Here is a 20,286-nt window from a genome sequence, read left to right as displayed (position 1 = left end):
TCATGGAGCTGGTGGATGTTAGAGACCTTTGCGCTCCTCCACCTTCCCTTTGAGGATGCCCCACAGATACTCAATAGGGTTTAGGTCTGGAGACATACTTTGCCAGTCCATCACCTTTACCCTCAGCTTCTTTAGCAAGACAGTGGTCGTCTTGGAGGTGTGTTTGAGGTCGTTATCATGTTGGAAAGCTTGCCTTATCTTATTGTATGGTCTGAGCACTGACAGGCATTTCCCTGCTTTACATGTGATCAGCTGTGATTGGACACAGCTGATCACATGACCGAGCCGACATCTTCGGCTCTTTCCGTGGATCGGTGATTTGCTGTGTCCGAGGGACACAGCGCACCATCGATCGCCACGCTGCGCGCTCCAGGAGCCGCGCATGCGCGTTTAGAATGGGAGGACGTCATATGATGTCCTCCCTGAACGAGAGAACCGCCTTGCGTCCGTCATTTTACTATAGGGTGGGCGGCGGTTAAAATTTAGCTCGGGTGCCTCCCATTTCTCTTGATCGTTCCTGAGAAGTTTATATACCTTGATTGGAGTCCACTTGTGGAATATTAATTTGATTGGACATTATTTGGAAAGGCACACACCTCTGTATAAAAAGGCCTCACAGCTGATAATGTGAGCAAATGCCATGAGGTCAAAGGAACTGCCTGCAGAGCTCAGAGACAGGATTATTGCAAGGCACAGATCTGTAGAAGGCAACTAAAAGATTTCTGCTGAACTGAAGGTTCCAAGGAGCACAGTGGCACCCATAATCGGGACTCTTCCAAGAGTTGGTCGACCAGCCAAACTGCGCATTCAGGGGAGAAGGGCCTTAGTAAGAGAAGTGACCAAGAACCCGATGGTCACTCTGACTAAGTTCCAGAAGGCCAACCATCACTGCAGCCTTCCACCAATCTGGGCTTTATGGCAGAATGGCTGGATGGAAGCCTCTTATCAGTGCAAAACACATGAAAGCCTGCTTGGAGTTTGTAAAAGCTATGTTGAATCTTGGTGCTGCTTATTTCCTGCAGCCTGTTTGCAACCATTTTTGCCAGAATGCACTTTAGCGATTTGCACATAATTTCTCTGTGTGGGTCTCCTTATGATGACAACAGTGGACCATGCCTGTATAAATGGCCACCTGAAATCTCCATCAGACAAGTTGTAAATGCTGGAACACAATCGGGAGATGGGGATGGACTGCTTTATAACAGTTCTATAACAGGAAGTTCCTGAACAAGACCAATCATGTCAGCATCAACTGATATTTTAATGAAAGCTGCAGATTTAAAAATATGAAAAATGACTTGGGTAATTGCCATGATATTACAATATGAGCTATAAGTGATTGGGTTTACATATAATTTACATATTTTAAACCTTTATGGCTATAATATATATTTTCTCACACCGCGATGCTATCGTGTAAATATTTCTTTGCATTGCATTATGGGCATTCTGTGGAATTATGTATGAGACGGCAGCCTCTGGTGTACCCTCTGGGATTACTGAATTAGTATGGATAAATTACTCATTGACTATCGGTGCCCTTCGTTAATCTTTATGACGTTATCAGGTCACTGGAGCCATCGTATGGTCTAATGGATTATTTTATGATTGGAACTGGGAAATATGATGTATTTCTTTATAAAAGTGGCAGATATCTCAGTTAATTATAAATTTGGATGACGTGGTGGTTGTAAACTGCCTGGAGCATCTGCCTTCACCTGCTGAAAACGATGATGTTTTATACAATATATGTTGCTGATCTCTGCAACTAGGTCTAGCTAATTTGGTTTACTGGCAAGTGATCAGATAGCCAGAAAATTGTTATGCACTCAAGCCAATCCGTCTAAAGGTAGATATTTGTTGATTTTCTGTTAAATACTATAGTTCCACATGCTGAGCCACTAAGTGGTCCCCCTAATATCACTGTGTGGATCACTACTAAACTCTAAAAACTCTAGACAAACCGCTCAATACACAGAAAAAATACATAACTTGTAAAAAAGGTATGTATTTATCTCCATCCAGTCCTAAGATTTACACAGCTCTGACACACATTATAGTCTTGCCTGGCAGGGGAAGGGACCTGATTTTTTCTCTGCTACAGTTTCACTTCTATTTATAGGTTTCCACCCCACCGTAAGGGGGTTAGAATTAGCTAGGTAGGTGGTGTTCTGGAAGGGACGGTAGGGGCTAATATTCTCTCAGGCATTTTGCCTGAATCTTGGGTCCAACCCACTGCACCTCTGAGTATAAATTGTAACAGTGGGCCAGGTCCAGGGAGAGCGGGTGGCTGGTGTTCTGCACCCTTAGCCTTGGTGGGAGAGGCTAGACAATCTGCTGTGAGAGAAGGCCGGTTCATTTCCCCAGCCTTGGCCGTCTCCCGGAAACCTCGACGATAATGATACCAGGAGAAGGGTGTAGGAATGGTTCAACTATCTTTTACATCTTAAAGACTTGGGGTTCACCTCAAAGAGACCAACTTCTGGAACTTGCCTTCATTTGATGTCACAACTACACAGACTAACCTCTGCAGGTATCCAGGGACAGCACATAGCCTGGTTAGGATTAGGGACTTAGGAAAAGACTGTGTTATGTTGGACTTTGTAATGTCATACTTTATTCAGTAACATGCTGAAACGTTGCCTTTTGCCTGGTCTGAAGTTATGCAAAGGGGAATAATGCAAGTAACCGGCACAACTTTACATTTAGTCTACAGCCTGGATCATTAGCACATGGAGTATGAAGAGTTAAAACACTCAAGAGTCCCCTTAGTGCAAGTTACACATGTGGTTGCCACGAGTACAGCAGTGCGCAGTATGTCCGAAAAGTGTACATATGTGTTATAGGTGGAATTGCCTTTAGCAATGTTGTCAGCACGTCCTACACTGCGATCTGTCTCAAATAGCAATCAGGGCGGAACCGCATTGCTGAGGTTCCCCATCCTGTACAGAGGTATGGAAGTTCAAGAATTAAAGTCAAGTGTACGATGGTGCCCATGCTATGTGGCGGGGTTCCGTGCTGCTACCAGGACTGGTAGTAAGAAATGCTGGACAAGTGGATGTGGTCATTGGTCAATTCGGCCCACCTAATTGTAAGCTACAGTGGGAAGAAGTACACTTACACAGGGACCCGAGAGTTAACTGGAAAATAATTGTGCAAGTGTACACAGGCATAAGGCAAGTGTACACTGCCATAAGATCCCTGACGACGACCTCAGCCTTGTCCCAAGGCATTGGTGGAAATGACATTAAAGCAAAAGTATTCTATGTGCTTGAAGAGAGAGAGAGACCCTGTACAAGATGCCTGGTGTAGCCCAGAAGAACTCACCCCAGGGATAGACCTCTCATGTTTCCCAGACTTAGTGCCCAATAGGTTTATTGGTAAACATAGAGGACATGACAAACAACCACAACCCTGCTGATACCCCACTCCCTTGCATGATACTGAAGAAGCACAGTGATTCTCCTCCTATCAGCATGCTACTTACATGCTACTTACACTGCAAGAAGCCTGACAATGCAGCCTCCTTGTGTTGCATCTGTCTTCCCCTCACTGAGCTTTCCTGTCCACTGACTTCGATGGCTGATACCAAGCATGTTAAAGTACTTACATAGTTGGTAAGGTTGAAAAAAGTCACCAGTCCATACAGTTCAGCCTGTGTTTGTGTCTGCCATATCCATGTATATTGTGTTCGCTAAGATGCCCATCTGAAAGTTTTTTTTTTTTTTTGTGTTTTTTTAGGTTAATGGACACTTCCTGCTGACACCACCAATTGTGGAAGGGAGTTCCACATCCTTACCTCCTGTACAGAACACCCTATGAAGTTTAATGTTAACAGCTTCTTGTTCAACTTCATTGAGTGGCCACGTTTCTTTTTAGCCACCTGAGACTGAATAGTTTCTCTGTATGCTACTATCACCATTTAGATATTTCTAAATGGCGATCATGTCTCCTCTTAACATCTCTTCTCCAGGGAGAATGCATTTAATGTTTGTAGCCGTTTCTCATAACTGAGGTCCTCCAGTCCCCTTATTATCTGTGCTGCCCTTCTCTGAACTCTTCCTAGTTCTAGCACATCCTGCCTGTGGACTGGTGACCAGAACTGGATGGCATACTCAAGAAGTGGCTGGACCAGAGTTTTTAAAGTGGTAGAAGTATAGTTTTATCTTTTGAGTAAATACAAATTTTAATGCATGCTAATAGTCTGCGAGCCTGCTGCAGCTTAGCATTGTATGTATTTGCTGAGCTTGTGCTCTAATAGGGCCCCCAAATCCTTTTCCATCTTTGATTCCCGTTGAAGTTCTCTTCCTAGTGAGTAAATCACATTTTTTTTTCTTAGCCCTTAAGTGCATTACTTTACATTTATCTGTATTAAACCTATTTTGCCATGTAGTTGCCCCACCCCTTTATTTTGTCAAGGTCTTCCTGTAAAGTTGCTGTATCCAGTTCTGAGGTTATTGCTCTGCTTAGCTTTGTATTGTCAACCGATACTGAGATTAAACTACTTATACCAACCTCTACAATGTTTTTGAACAAGTTCAACAGAATTGGTCCCAGATCAGAGCTTTGGAGTACCCCACTTACAACTCCAGACCTTTCAGAAGATGCACTATTTATTACCACCCTTTGGACATGCTCCTGTAGCCAGTTTTCTACCCAGGTACATACACTATCATCAATGCCAACAGACATCAATTAGTAAATTAAGCGTTTATGGGGCACTGTATCAAATACTATGAGGAAGTCCATGTACAGTGTTTCTCAACCTTTTTTCATTAAAGGCATCCTTTAAAATTATAGACAATCTCAAGGCACCTCATTCTAAAATGTAAAAAAAACTATTCTAATAGTTTTACATAATGCAGCAATATCCACATGCGTAGGACACCCAACGTTAGAGGTGATTCATTCTTCCAAAGCAAATATTCTTATTCAAACTGGTACTGACTAGTATTCCAGTGTTTCTCCCTTCGTTTTTCTCCCTCACTCAGCTAATGTGACCCCACTTGTAAGAAAGAGGGGCAGGGGAGGGGCAAACAAGGATGCTGTGCAGGCACCCGACCTCCTCCTCCTCAACTAATGATGTAATTGGTTATTAGGATGCTGGCAGGTTGTAAAATTGAGCTCCTATTCAAGTCTATGGTGCCGCTCCGCAAACGCCCAGCTGGCGTTTGCGGAGCATTAACACCATTCAAACTTCATTATAGGCGTTTGAGGGACGTTTTTACCACTTGGCAAATGCCTAGCAACCGCTGCTAAACCGCGCATGCGGCGTTTGCGGAGCGTTAAAAACGCTCCGCAAACACTGGACCAACGCTTGTCAAACGCTATAGGGGCATTTGGCAAGAGCTGGAAAAACAGTCAAGTGTGAACAAGCCCTTAGTAAATCAAGCCCAATGTATTTTGAGCTCTGAATTCCTAAGCATGTGGTGTCAGCCCTGCCTACTTTATTTCTGCAGTGACTGCAAAGAACTCAGACCTCTGCTCATCCCCTACCACCTCTTAATCCCCACAAATCATCCATTGGCAGAGAGTGCAGAAAGCATAAGCTCGCACAATTTCTGACAGAAGCTACAGGTATTTGCATTTATCAACCAGATATCACAAAACACTGTCAGTGTAAGAAGACCAAAAGGGAACAAAATAGAAAAGTTTGTTGTTAGGGTATACATATACAAAAAGGAAATTACACTATATGGCCAAATGTATGGATGCTCTTCCAAATGATTGAGTTCAGATGTGGCCAGTGAATGGTACTACAGCAAACAGAGATATATATTTTAGACAATTTTCAATGTGCAACCTTGTGGTACCTGTTCGGGGAAGGCTCTTCCCTGTTCCAACATGACGGTTCCCTTGTACACAAATCCAGCTCCATAAAGACATGGTTTGATGAGTTTGGTGTGGAGGATCTACTCAGAGCCCTGACTTCAAACCCTTATGAACTGGAATACAAACTGTGACTGAGGCCTTCTTGTCGAAATTCATTACCTGGCCTCACAAAGCTTTTTTAGAGGAATAAACACAAATTCCCACAGCCACACTCCAAAATCTTGTGGAAAGCCTTTCCAAAACAGTGGAGGCTGTTTTAGATGCAAAGAGGGGTCAAATCCATATTAATGGCAGTAGTTTTGGAATGAGATGTCTATAAAGCTCATATAGGTGTGATAATCAGGGTCCACAAACTTTTGTCTATCTAATGTATACACAGAAACAAGTATACAACCATACGAAATATACATAGAAACCAGGTTTTTAATTTGAAGACACACTAATAAAATTAAAATAAACTGATCACATTTCCATAGCAAAACAAAAGAAAAAATAAATTATACTGAATGTGACGCTCCAGTTTTTTAGAGAGGTCAGCTATAATGCATAAGATTTAACACATTTTGTTTCAGATCCTTAAAGTGCTACTAAACCCACAACAGTCTATGCAGTAAAGCATGCTTGTTATACTCACTATGGAACCTAAGGGATTAATTATTCGCATTGTGTTAAAAGGCTGTTTGTTCCTGTCTCCTCTGATCCTCACCCTTTTCTACCGTCCCCAATCCATCTTGCGGTACAGAGCTTTGGGAGTCACATGCTCAGTTTAGTGTGTATGGCTAGAGAGTTTTTCTTTTCTTTGGGAGGGTGCATGTGATCAGCACAGGGCCAACCAGCACTGTCCAGACAGAGGGTCAGGGGTTATGCAGCCTTATGGAACAGTCAGAGGGGTATGAAAACTCCTCCTACAAGATTAACCAGTGCTCAGGTGGACACTGATATAAGTCACAAGATTGCTATATACTGCTGATGATAAAAGGTATTTAGCAGTTTATATTTACTACAATAATTGCATTTCCATGTTGTGTGTACTGTGGGAGACCAGATATAGTGGATACAGGGTCCTGGGTTTACTAACACTTTAAAGTGACTCTGTTAAAAGAAATTTTAAAAGGTTCTCTGCTAAAGCGGACTTTTAATACTTACCTGTCCTGCCGCTCTGCCACAATCTTTGCTCTCTTCAAGAACAACCATGGATGATGAACCGTTAGAATCTGAAACACCTCCAGTATACCCAGTCCCTCTCTGGGTGCTGTGGTTCTTCTAAGCTAGCCAAACACAGATCGAAATTTGTCTGGTCCCTGCTGAATTTGATGGCCATCTTTAGTCATTATAGGACAAGGGGAATGCTGGGCAGGAAGAGATGGGACATCTCTCTTCAACAGAGAGGAATCAAACACAGATTTTTGGTTTGGAAGAATATGAACGTCTTTCAGTTTGTATTGCTGGCTGTGTTTCCTTCAGCAGTGACACCATCCTGTTTATTTCTTATCCAGGCGACACGGAATCTCCCCAATGAGGACAAAGACTGCAATCTGTGCCACACTGTCCCCAAAATACCTAATGCGATATTGGTGGCTCAGCCAATGGTGGGCCATCAAATATCCATTTATAGAAAAAGCCAGCTTTTCTAGTAAGCAATACAAATCTGATATCAGTTCTATTCTTAAAAAATATTGGTCTGGAGTTGGGCTTCAAATGCTCTTTGTGTATAACTTTGTAGAAAGGAAACAAGCCAAGGTGGCAATTAATTTTAGTTAGGCTGCTCATTAGCTGTTACGCTGTAATAATGACTGAATGCATGCTCTTGTCTGTTTATTACTTTCAAATAATTTATAAACAGAGCCAATTAGCATTTCAACGACACCTTAAATGCTTCTGTTAAACAACCCAAAAGTATTGTATTGGTTCTATTTTTATCTATACAGTATAATGAGTTAAAAGAGAACATGAACAAAGAGAATAACGCTAGTTGCAAGTCACAAACATCAATAAATGATTTGATTATCACACATTCGGACCATCTTCTGGCACAGCTTCCACCATAAACTGGAATGGTTGAGTTAAATGAGCATTTCTGTCAAAGCAGTAATAAACCCAAAAGCAAACATTTATTAAATTGTGACACACCCATCCTTAGATGTGGTGGCTGTATTAGTTTTCTTTTTTCTAGGCTCTCTTTCCTTTAATTTCACCCAAACAAGCTGTACTACAGACAGGGGCGTATTTACCACAAGGCATTTGCCTAGGGCGGCATCTTTCAGGGGGCAGCGGCATTTTCCAGGGGGGCAGCGCCACCCCCCTAAAGAAGGGATGGAAGAAGAGACACACACAGCATGGGGACCAGGTGGGATCTGAGAGAGGCTGCGGGCTGTTGATGGGGTATGCAGAGCCTGACTCTTGTTCCCGGGGATGTCAGGAGCTGTGAAGTTGAGTGTCTTCTCTTTTGCCGAGATGGGGGGAGTTGCTGGTGTATGGGGGGATGGCGGTAGTGGAAGGCTCTCTCGGGTGAGGGTGGGGGGCTGAGGTGTTGTTGGTCAATGTCAGGCACTCTTTATGGGGGGGGGGGTGTTGGTCGGTGTCAGGGTCTCTCTGTGGAGGGGAGGGAGCCAATGTTTGTGTTGCTTAGGGCAGCACAAAACCTAAATACACCACTGACTACAGATGTAACAGTTGAAGGGTTGAGACAAACCATTTAACACTTATGGGGGTTCTTACAATGATCTGCTTTTATTTATTTTTGTAAACCCTTTATCTCAAAAAGAAAAAAAACTGTTTGCTGTAGATACTTATAAAGAGTTCTACTTCAATTTGTTAGTGTATCTAAATCTGCTAGTACACCTAACACTCCCCTCCCTCGGACTCACAGTGCTACTGTCTAGACGTGTCCCTGTTCTCCTTCATCCAGAGTGGAGAACACTCTAATACAGAAGGTTTGTTTCTGTACGCATCGCCAGGTGAAGAGAGAGTGAAAAATAGAAAACTAATGCAGCCACCACATCTAAGGATCGGTAAGTTGCAGTATATTAAATTTTTGCATTAAGTTTTAATACTGATTTAAGATATTAAAGGAAGGTGGGGAAGGTGGGTCTTCATTATTTGCAGACAGCCCTGGTGTAGGTCAATCGTGGGAAACTATAGTGATCAGAAAAGATGTTCTGTTTAACTGATTTTATTTTAGAAGCATCAAGGATGGAATTGTCAGAAGCTTTCCCAATAGGGAGAGTCACTCTGAAAGCTCCAAGGCAGTTAGGTCTAAAGGCTAGTTTCTCACCTCTAGATGACAATGCTGGTACCCTGTGATTGGCTGTTTAAGTACTGAATACTAACTGTTGATATGCCAGAAATAGACTGAGCAATTCAATAAAACATTTATTTTCTGGCCGTAGGTCTTTAAAACCACCTGTGTCTAATTCAGGCAAGCATTTGTGTTGCAGTAAAGCAGGCCATAAATGGGTCAAATTCCGAACGGTTTTTCGATCGAAAACATTGTTTGTTCTGTAATCCGATGGTGCCACCAATAATTTTGAAAATCAGTCATTTTTCACAAATTTTCCAGCATGTCCGATAAACAAAATGGGGAGGAACCACGAAAATCGGACAGTGCCATTGCCCCACTAACAGAGTGAAAATCGGCCAATTATTCTTAGGTCCAATTTTCGAATGGAAAATCATCCGGAAATCGACCCATGTATGGCCGGCCTAACAGTACCAACATGTGTGACAAATTCAGGTAGTTGTTACTACCACCATTTTAAGAACCCATTACTATGGCTGCAACAGATTCTTAAAAGAATTTCAGCCAGTTTTGCGCTTAGGAAGTTAAAGCAAAATGAAAGTGGAATTCAAGGCTAGAACTAATTAGGCTTAAAGAAGAACTCTGGGATAGGCAAAAAAATCACCCATTAGTACGCCCCCCCCCCCTTACACAAAACCCTAAACGGTAAGGCTGCATGCACACTGGGCATTTTTAATAATGCTGGCAGCATTAGCTGTGTAAAGTCGTGTTAAAAATGTGAGTTTTTAAGCAATAGCGTTTATCCGCGTTTCCTGCGTTTGTGGTTGCCGCGTTTTACCACTTTTTTCAGTGTTAGACCGCTTCTTACAGCTAAAAATCCTCTAGAAACCCACTAGTTCTGGGGGGGGGTTCCAGCCAAAAAACGACCCTTCCAAAAAACGTTGATTAACCACTTGCCCTCCTGAGGATTTACCCCCCCCCCTTCCTGACCAGGTCATATTTTGCGTTACGGCGCTGCATTACTTTAACTGTCAATTGCGTGGTTATGCAACGCTGCACCCAAATGAAATTTACGTCTTTTTTTCCCCACAAATTGTGCTTTCTTTTGGTGGTATTTAATCGCCTGTGCGATCAAAATTTTTGCGCTATAAAAAAAAAAAGACCGACAATTTTAAGAAAAAAAGCAATATTTTTGCTATTAAACATGTCCAGTAAAAAAAAAAAAAATATATAATTTCATCATAAATTTAGGCCAAAATGTATTCTGCTACATGTCTTTGCTAAAAAAAAAATCCCAATACATGTAAATTAATTGGTTAACGTGAAAGTTATAACGTTTACAAATGGCAAAATATATACTGGGATTTTTTTTTTCACTAGTAATGGCAGCGATCAGCAAATTATTACGGGACTGCGGTGGGCATTCTGACACTGGGGGGAACTGACTTGGTGTCACTGACATCCCCAGTGATACCAATATAGTGGTCAGTGCTAATAAAAAGTATTGACACTGTACTAATAGCACTGGGCAGGAAGGGGTTAACGTGGGGCAATCAAAGGGTTAACTGTGTGCTATGTGCTGAATAAAAACAAACAAGGGCGCACTCTCATGTGGATTACCAATACTGCCCATTATCACGTTGGTTTGTGAGTATACATCCTTTCTATTTAATAAATTACGTGTTCTACCATGGTAATGCACGATGAGAGTGCACCCTTGTTTGTTTTTATTCATCAGTGGTCAGATTTCCCGATCTCAGAAGGGCAGCCTCTTCGGTTGGCATTTGACAATTCCTTGGTTTGCATGAAGATTGGAGCGCTGGTTTCGTTTGTTTTTCTTTTGGTGTGCTATGTGCTGCTTTACTCTGTGCTGTGTCTGTATGCTTCACTGTAAGCACACTGCTTTGGATGGCTGTGCTGTGCACAGCCATCCAGAGCAGTGTGCACATGCTGACAGGGAGGAGAACTGTATTGTTTACATACAGTTCTCTTCCATGTCGGAGATGCTTGTGAATCACCAGGCACCAGCGAGTAATCACCGGCCAGGACCCGGTGATTGACAGCCACGGCTGCGAATGGCAGCATGGGAAGGGCACGTGCGCCCCCTACCTGAAGATGTAAAAACGCATAAATATACATGATTTTGCGCACCCGTGCCACCCTGTAGCAGTATATCTGGGAAGCGGTTAAGGCCTATGTGTGCATGGACACATAGGATAACATGCTGGGGAGTTTACTGGCTATAGAAAAAAATGTCAAAAGCCAAAAACAGCAACTGTAAAAATGTCCAGTGTGCAGGATGACTAATACATTTTTGAAATTCCTTACCATTGAAGAGAAAAGTCTAATTGAATTTTCAGGAAGTTTTCATTGTAAATCAAAAGATAACAGCATCTGCTCTGCCAAGGAGGAGGTGTAACAGCAGGAATTACATCATATCATCTCCTCTATCTCTACAGTAAAAGGAAACTACAGTTCCCATCTACCTCTAGGAATTGTGGTGAGTGCAGGCAGGTACATTAGGTCTGTTCATGTTGAATGTCTACTCTCCCAATTCAACATAAATCATGCGCCCTCATTCTTCAGCCACACTGCTCAGCACCACACAGCACGACAGTTAGGCATGCATGTGCAAAATGTTTAGTGCATTCTATGTATTCTGCTTTAATTAAACATTTAAATATTCCTCCTCTAGGTTTTCTGTTACTGGCCGTGGCTGCTCTCTTCACATGCAATCTCTCTCCCTCCAGACCCAACAGCAGGTAAACTAATTGATCACTGCCATACAACTAACTGAGACTGCCATACAACAGGAGATGACTTGAAACATATCCATGGGGTCATAGACAAGGACACATTTACAGTACAGCAAGGAAGGCGTTGAACCACTGACAATGTATTTATGGCTGTTTCTGTGCCAGGGTCTGGAATTGAGGGGAAGTCTCCCTCCAGGTGGGGGTCACAGAAACAGGAAGTCTCCCTCCAGGTGGGGGTCACAGAAACAGGAAGTCTCCCTCCAGTGGGGGTCACAGAAACAGGAAGTCTCCCTCCAGTGGGGGTCACAGAAACAGGAAGTCTCCCTCCAGTGGGGGTCACAGAAACAGGAAGTCTCCCTCCAGGTGGGGGTCACAGAAACAGGAAGTCTCCCTCCAGTGGGGGTCACAGAAACAGGAAGTCTCCCTCCAGTGGGGGTCACAGAAACAGGAAGTCTCCCTCCAGTGGGGGTCACAGAAACAGGAAGTCTCCCTCCAGGTGGGGGTCACAGAAACAGGAAGTCTCCCTCCAGTGGGGGTCACAGAAACAGGAAGTCTCCCTCCAGTGGGGTCACATTGACAGAAATTGTTTGGAATACTCTTTCCATTGGTGTCACAGAAACACAAATCAAGAAGAAGACTCCCTCCAGTGGTGTAACGGGGACAGGAAGTTTCCTTCCAGTGGGGTCACTGGATCAGGAAGTGAGGGTAAGTCTCCCTCCAGTGGGGTTACAGAGTCAGAAAGTCTCCCACCAGTGAGTTCACATGGTCAGGAAGTGAGGGGAAGTCTCCCTCCAGTGGGGTTACAGAAACAGAAAGTCTCCCTCCAGTGGTGTCACATGGACAGGAAGTGAAGGGAGGTCTCCCTCCAGTGGGGTCACAAAAGCAGGAAGTTTCACTCCAGTGGGGTCACAGGGTCAGAAATTGAGGGGAAGTCTCCCAGCGGTAGAGTCACAGAAACAGTCTCCCTCCAGTGGGGTCACAGGGTCAGGAAGTGAGGGGAAGTCTCCCTCCAGTGGTTACATATGCCCTGGATGCTTCAGTCTGGTCCCATGATTGGCAGGGAAGTGAGGGGAAGTCTCCCTCCAGTGGGGTCACAGAAGCAAGATGTCTCCCCCCCAGTGGTGTCATAGGGACAGTGAGGTGGTCTCCCTCCAATGGGGTCACAGAAGCAAGATGTCTCCCTCCAGTGATATCACAGGGACAGTAAGTGAGGTGAAATCTCCCTCCAGTGGGGTCACAGAAGTAGGATGTCTCCCTCCAATGGGATCACAGGCTCAGGAAGTGAGGGGAAGTCTCCCTCCAGTGGTTACCTATGCCCTGGGTGCTTCAGTCTGGTCACATGATCGGCAGGGAAGTGAGGGGAAGTCTCCCTCCAGTGGGGTCACAGAAGCAAGATGTCTCCCCCCAGTGGTGTCATAGGGACAGTGAGGTGGTTTCCCTCCAGTGGGGTCACAGAAGCAAGATATCTCCCTCCAGTGGTATCACAGGGACAGTAAGTGAGGTGAAGTCTCCCTCCAGTGGGGTCACAGAAGTAGAAAGTTTCCCTCCAATGGGATCACAGAGTCAGGAAAGTGAGGGGAAGTCTCCCACCAGTGGAGTCACAGAAACCTATAGTCTCCCTCCAATGGGGTCAGGAAGTGAGGGGAAGTCTCCCTCCAATGGTTACCTATTCAACTTACCTATTCCCTGGGTGCTTCAGTCTGGTCACGTGATTGGCTCCTAGTGGACAGTTTCAGGGGAGAAGCCTATTGGTGATGCCACCGCCCAGGCAGAATGCATAAAGGTAAAAAAAAAATAGATTTTTAGAACCACTTTAAAGAAAAGAAGATAATTAAAGCAGAACTAAAGGCACAGCTAAAAGCGCCCTAGTTCCAACGGTCTGATGCTAGTGAGGTACCTTCAGCTGCTGCTGGGAGAGCCACAAAGAGGATCAGTTCTGCCACACTGATCACCCTCCCTGTCCTGGATCCTATAATAAAAAATAATTTCAAAAAATGAAAGGGTCGTTCACACAAGCAATGGCATTCTCCATATTTATAGGGGTTTTCCTTAAATTCATACCAAAGCATACAAAAATGTGTAGAAATATTTGATACAAAAGCATAAATGTATACATGTGGAAAAGGAAAGCAAAGAGGACTTTTGAAGTACCCAACACTACAACTTCTACAGTATTAAATCAAGTAATTTTAATATTATCACTATAAAACATTATTCAAATATTATTACTCCCAAATAGATTTACTTTCACTGCCTCAATTAACTACTCATCCCTACCTAAGGTCTATTAGTTGTTTGCATTACACTTTTTAATATTTCAGTACAATAATAAAGGGTTTTACGTAAGAATCAAAGTTTGTTATTCACTAAATAGACAGTGGACTGAAAGATTCTTTCTCGTTGTGATTCAAAAATGGATTCTGTTTCTTCAGCAGCCTAATTGAACTGTTTTTTATTATTGTGAATTCCAAGGAAGCATGATTGCTAAAAGTATAACCCTGGGGGGCACCACAGGGGCAGGGAGAGGAACCACAAGAAAACCAAGGTAAGCTGCGTATTCATGCAAGTCTTCATTCTGCAGCTTCTTTGATGTGTGTTGCCTGCACCTTGCCTGTAGGATGACTCTGGCAAGAAATTTAACTGCTAAGAAGTAAAAAAAAAATGACATGTATTTTGTACACACTATTGATATTACATCTACCTGTTTTCTATTGGGTTTTAAAGTATCCGCAGGCAGGCTTGGGAGAGGAGCAGGGGCGGACTGACCATTTGGAAACTCGGGCACTGCCCGAGGGCCTGGGGTCAGTAGGGGGCCCCATGAGATGCCCCTGGTACCTTTTTCATAGGCTTTTTTGAGTTTGGGCAAGGACACAGGGGCCCCATGATCCCTTATTGCCCGGGGGCCCCATGAGTTGTCAGTCCGCCCCTGGAGAGGAGCAAGTATGATCTGAGCATTTGCAGAAGTCAATATTTGCACATAACTTCAGCTGCCTGTATCTTGGAATCTACAGATCATTCTGACAAACTGTTTTCCTGAAGGTGACCTTTGTCAATTAATTTTTTTATATGCACAGTTTGAATTGCCCATATTTTGTAATTTTTTTTCCTCAAACTCATTTTGTTAATAATATGCCAATATTCGCCACAAGGTGCTATTAATACAATAATCACCTTAAATTCTCTTGACTTTAATACTTCACCTCCAACATCTATTAGTAACACAGTACATGATGAAGCACCTTATTAGTAGCAGGCACCACTCACGCACTCACCCTCTCCAGTTATTTGTCTTAATTTTTTCTCATCTCATCTCGAACTGGAGTAATTTAATTACACCGCAGTGTACGAGTAAAACAAGCCAGGCTCCAGATATTTTTTGTTTATCACAATGTTTAATGTTACGCATTTGCAGTAGAAAGTGCTGAAGCCTCTTGCCCGACAATAGCAGCAAAATATAATTAAATCCTTGGGAATGTCATTTCTGTAGTCATTCTCCCCATGTTAAAAAATGTTCCATTTAAATCCTCAGTACAACTGTAGAGCAGTTTATAAAAGGCATTGAGTCAGCAGATATCGGCGAGACATCTCCAAGAGAACCAGTGACACTTCATTTATTATAATGAGTTTTCTCCAAAATATTGGTAAATGGTCTCCAAAGACATATATTACATATCGTAATAATAATAAAGCAGAAATAGTCATTCTTGCTTGGAAATATAGTGCGGTGATAAAATAAACACTATGGAAGTCAGCATTTCCCGAAAATATCAGTTTTACAATATGTACTCAACATATGTAATATTAATGGGTGTGTATTTGTTAGAGCGAATGTTTAAAATGTATGTCTAGACTAAACTATTTTTTTTTTTTTTTACATTTGGATAAAGTGAGAAAGGATTAAAAACCCTGTTGTTGTTTTTTTTTATCTGAGATTCTGTTAGAGAGATGCCTCCTCACTGGGTGACAATGGTTCCCCAGGCAAGTCAATGAAAGTCTGCAACGACAGCAAAGACAGAAATAAAAATGCTTTAATTTTTTTTTAAGATACAACTTTGCCCCCCCCCCCCCTTTCCCCCCAAAAAAGCAGCTGGTGATCTTTGCTTTCCATTTCAATTCAGGACTGACCCCAGAGTACCTCTTCTTGCCACAAGATGTTCTCAGTCTTACAGGTTAAATGATGCCCTCACTAAAACCGTAAAACAAAGAAAACGCTGTTAGTGCGTGGAATTATGGCTCCACCCCTTAAGAGTGGCACCCTGTACTCACAGTGCATTAATGCAGATAATGAGGTTGATGTCATTGCATCAGCTCCCCTGTCTCCATCATCCAGGATCTCTCACCACCAGGAAAAGACAGAAGAGGAAGTAGCACATCATGTGAATGGCCAGAAGGCACAAGAAAACAGTACTTTATAATACAGCTGGAAGGGCCTCAAGGGGGTCCACAAGGGGAGGGGAGCCAGGAGACCAAGGTTGGGCTTTAGGTAAAGTAGGAGAAGGTTAGAACCCCTGCCAACTGTTTTTAAAATAAGGTACTTGTCAAAATCTATTAAAGTGTTTTAAATGCACTGTTTATTTTTTAATCTGAAGAAGTAGGGGTACTTTTTACTTGTTTACATGGGGGGCGGTATCTGGTTTCTCCCTTATTGTTAAGGTGGCTTTCAGATTCTGATAAGCTCCCCCCCACCTTCAGACAACCACAACCACTGGGCTAGGGTTCTCGGGATGGGGCCCTTGTCTGTCTCAACATAGGGACATATTGCTTTGCCATGAAGGTCCTCCCAAGCAAGGTACCCCCATTGTGGGGACATGTGACCTGAAATTGTTCAGAGGAGGGAGCATGCTTCAGGGTCTGGTGTGGATTTTGGAGGGGGGGGGACTTCACACATTTTTTTTTTTGGTTTTTTTGTGTGGAGTTCGCTCTTAAAATCCATATCTGATCTGAATAATAGTATCAACTACAGAAAAAGTGAAATTTACAAAGAAAAAAGTTGTCAGTAAATTACATTGTACTGCCAGATTCTTCTTATGTTATATTAAATTATATTAGACCCGCACCCCCCAAAGGTCCTTTAACCACTTGCCCTCCAGAGGTTTTTTTGCGATACGATGTTGCTTTACTTTACCTGACAATGCAACGCTGTACATAAGTGAAATGTATGTCATTTTTTTCCCCCACAAATAGAGCTTTCTTTCGGTGGTGTTTGATCACCTTTGCGGTTTTTATTTTTTGCGCTATAAACATAAAAAGACCGACAATTTAAAAAAAAGACTTTTTGCTATAAATCATATCCAATAAAAAAAATAAAATTTCTTCATAAACTTAGGCCAAAATGTATTCTGCTACATGTCTTTGCTAAAAAAAATACCAATAATTTTTTTTTATACTAGTAATGGCAGCAATCGGCAACTTATAGCGAGACTGTGACTGGCATTCTGACACTGGATGGGACCTAACTGCCACTGACATCCCCAGTGACACTAATACAGTGATCAGTACTAATAAACAGCACTGACACTGTACAAATGACACTGGGCAGGAAGGGGTTAACATCTGGGGCGATCAAAGGGTTAACAGGATGCTGTATGTGTTTTACTGTGTGCTGTTTTACTTGGAAAACATGCTGCTTTGCATTTCTCTGCTGTCTATGCTGACAAGAGAGAAACCTGCGTTGTTTACACACAGGTCTCTCCCCTGTCAGCTTTGCTGATGATCACCAAGTACTGGCCAGGTATTGCCAGCCGGGACCCGGTGATTGACATCCCCAGCCACCAATAGCGGCGCGTTTAGAGCAGCCCCCTACCTGGAAATACAAATCACATATATCTATATGTGATTCTGCGCAGCCGTGCCTCCCTGTAGCAGTACTTCTGCTATAGGGCGGATGTCAAGTGGTTAAAATACTTACCAGACCCATAAGAGTTTGATATGTATTTCTGGGAGTTCCATGCCAATTTTTACAGAGAAAAAAGAGCTGGCATTGCTGGCAATTAAACAACATTTTTTTTGTAAATGTCAGTGTTGCTGTAGAAGGTTTTGTGCATCCTACAGATGTGGTAATCACAGCCCACTTTAAGGCAGACCCCATGTAGGTTTTTTTAAAGGGACTGGGCATTTTTTTCACTTTAAGAATTATTAGCATTGTTGTTCCTGGCCAAACTGAATTTTTTTTTTTAAATGTGTTTGCATTAGTACATGCCCCTTCGGTGAATGCAAAGCCTCCTAACACTCTAACACTCATGAAAATGCTAATACTGATTTTACAAAATCGCCTCCTATTGATTTCAGTATGATTTGGATTTGGTATCTGAACTTATCTAATGTTTGCTGAATACTTCTCAAACCAAACCCAGGTACCTTCGGCTCATCACTAGAGGAGAGTATTTAATCAAATGTCTGTTAGAGCACATCGGTATGTATAATTATTGAAAATAGATAAGATGTTACCATGCTTGAATCTGCCTATAAAGTGATGACGAGATGGCATATGGTGCCCTCCAAATTAGCACGTTTTCCTGGCCATTCAGGCTACTGCTTTCGAGGATGCAACACCACTGGTGATGTTCTACATACCTGGTAGACCTGTCCTATGTTCGGTCATTTTTGGTCCAGAGACTTTTCACTATGCATACACTACTAGGAACATTGCTCACTAAGGACCCTTGGCTGAACCTCCTGCATTTCAAACCCCCAGACATTACTAAGCACCAAGCTAAATTGGTTCACATTGTCCTGCTAGCTGCTAAGCTCACAATCGCTAAAGCATGGACGAGGCAGTTTACCCATTTCTCAGAAGCTGAATCTTGCCTTCATGGCATCTTTAATAATGAACCACTGACCAGTATTCTTACTAGCTCTCATGCCAAATTCCTAAAAGTTTGGAGCCCATGGCTCACATACCGACACCCAACAATTTTCTTGGTGAGCCTGGCAGCTGTGTAAGAGGCCTACTAGTGGACTGCGCTAAGATCGCAAATACAATATTAATATTCAGTCCCAACATGTGAATAATTGGTGCAATGGTGCTGTATCTTTAACGGTGATACTCCATTCTGAAATGACAAGTGCTTCACTGTGTTCACACTGGTGCCCCACGTAGATGTAAACTCACCGTCATTTCATTTTTTTTTTTTTTATTCCCAAAAAGTTTTATTGAAGTATGAAAGGCAAAACAAGTCATAGACAGATACGGATCGCAGTCCGTGCACATCCTCTTACATGTTCTCCCGTAACGCAGATGGGATCAGGACATTAGATTAAATTGTAGATCATCATGAAACGAAGTCCCACAGTAAGGCAGATGCAAAAGATATAACCATAGCAGTACTGATAACAGTATGTAATTTAGATAAATACGGTATACACTAGTCTCTATGTAGGGAGAGCTCAAATAACAGGACTATGAAGTGCAAGACAAAAGTATCATCTCAAGGCATATATGTCCTATGTTTCCATATCCGAAAAGTGTGGGTTAGTTTTGTAGATTATTGTTACACCTGTACATCTATGAGTGTTCCGTACCTTATGAAAAATATAGCTAGTTAGAATATGAGAAAAGGGGGTGCAAAAGAGAGAAAGAAAAGAAAGAGACAAGCGTGGGAATGGAGGAAGAATATGAAATGTAATATCATAATGAGGTGTGGTGGAACATAGAGGACAAATAGATAGGGAAGATGGGGAAAAGAAAAAGAAAAAAAAAAAAAAAAGGAGGAGGGGATGAGGTTTAGAATTAAATAGGCATAACCAAACCAATCACATCAATTAGCATCGGCCTGGCTGTAACAGATTCTATCTTTATTAGGGGTATAATTCAGTCAAAGTCCATTAATGGAGTTATTCCTGAGGTGAAAGTTCTAGAGGCTTTCCGTGTCTCCAAATCTTTCTCGCTCATTCCTTCATTAAGCCATGATAAGTATCAGTAGATTGGAAATGAGTCCAACAAGCCCAAGTCTTCCTGAATCGCTCGGGGTGTTCTTTTGCCACTGAGATCAGCTCCTCCATTTCCGCGAACCGTCATTTCATGACCACCTATCTCTAGGTAAGTCACACTCGCTTTTTGGGACTATCCCAGTTTGCAATCCAGTCCTGATGGCTGATATTCCTTCGCCCTTATAACCGGGGTTGCTGGTAGTAACCAATAACTTTCCACTAGATCTGCATCAATGTTAGGCAACTCCTCTCCTCCACAGGCAGTATTTCATGTTTTCAGCATAAATTAAAACAAAACCAGACATCCCATAGTGTAAAACTGTATAAAACTTTAATATCCGATCCCCTCATGTTTTGCATTGTATTGGTATTGTTCTGTCACATGTTCTGTCCCCCTTTATAATGTACAGCGCTGAGCGAACTATTGGCGCTTTATAAATACTGTATAATAATAATAATAATAATAATAATAATATGGGGTCAAACAATAGAAATGCCACTCACAAAAAAAGTGCCTTTCCTGGCACTAGG

The 20,286-nt window shown here is 42.5% G+C and overlaps 1 protein-coding gene across 1 annotated transcript in view; it reads left to right on the top strand.

Annotated features, from left to right (window-relative positions):
• Positions 1 to 20,286, top strand: part of MTERF2 (mitochondrial transcription termination factor 2) — a 63,448-nt gene that overhangs the window by 18,671 nt on the left and 24,491 nt on the right. The window contains exons 2-3 of the transcript XR_016311835.1: positions 11,766 to 11,832; positions 14,299 to 14,371. The gene's annotated coding sequence lies outside the window, so the exon portion shown is untranslated. The remainder of the gene's footprint in view (positions 1 to 11,765; positions 11,833 to 14,298; positions 14,372 to 20,286) is intronic.

Source organism: Staurois parvus, unplaced genomic scaffold, assembly GCF_062004578.1.
Source record: "Staurois parvus isolate SC_StPar_1 unplaced genomic scaffold, SC_StPar_1.0 ptg000101l, whole genome shotgun sequence".
Classification (NCBI taxonomy): Eukaryota; Metazoa; Chordata; class Amphibia; order Anura; family Ranidae; genus Staurois; species Staurois parvus.
The sequence above is the reverse complement of the archived record's forward strand: the minus strand, read 5'-3'. Positions and strand labels throughout refer to the sequence as shown.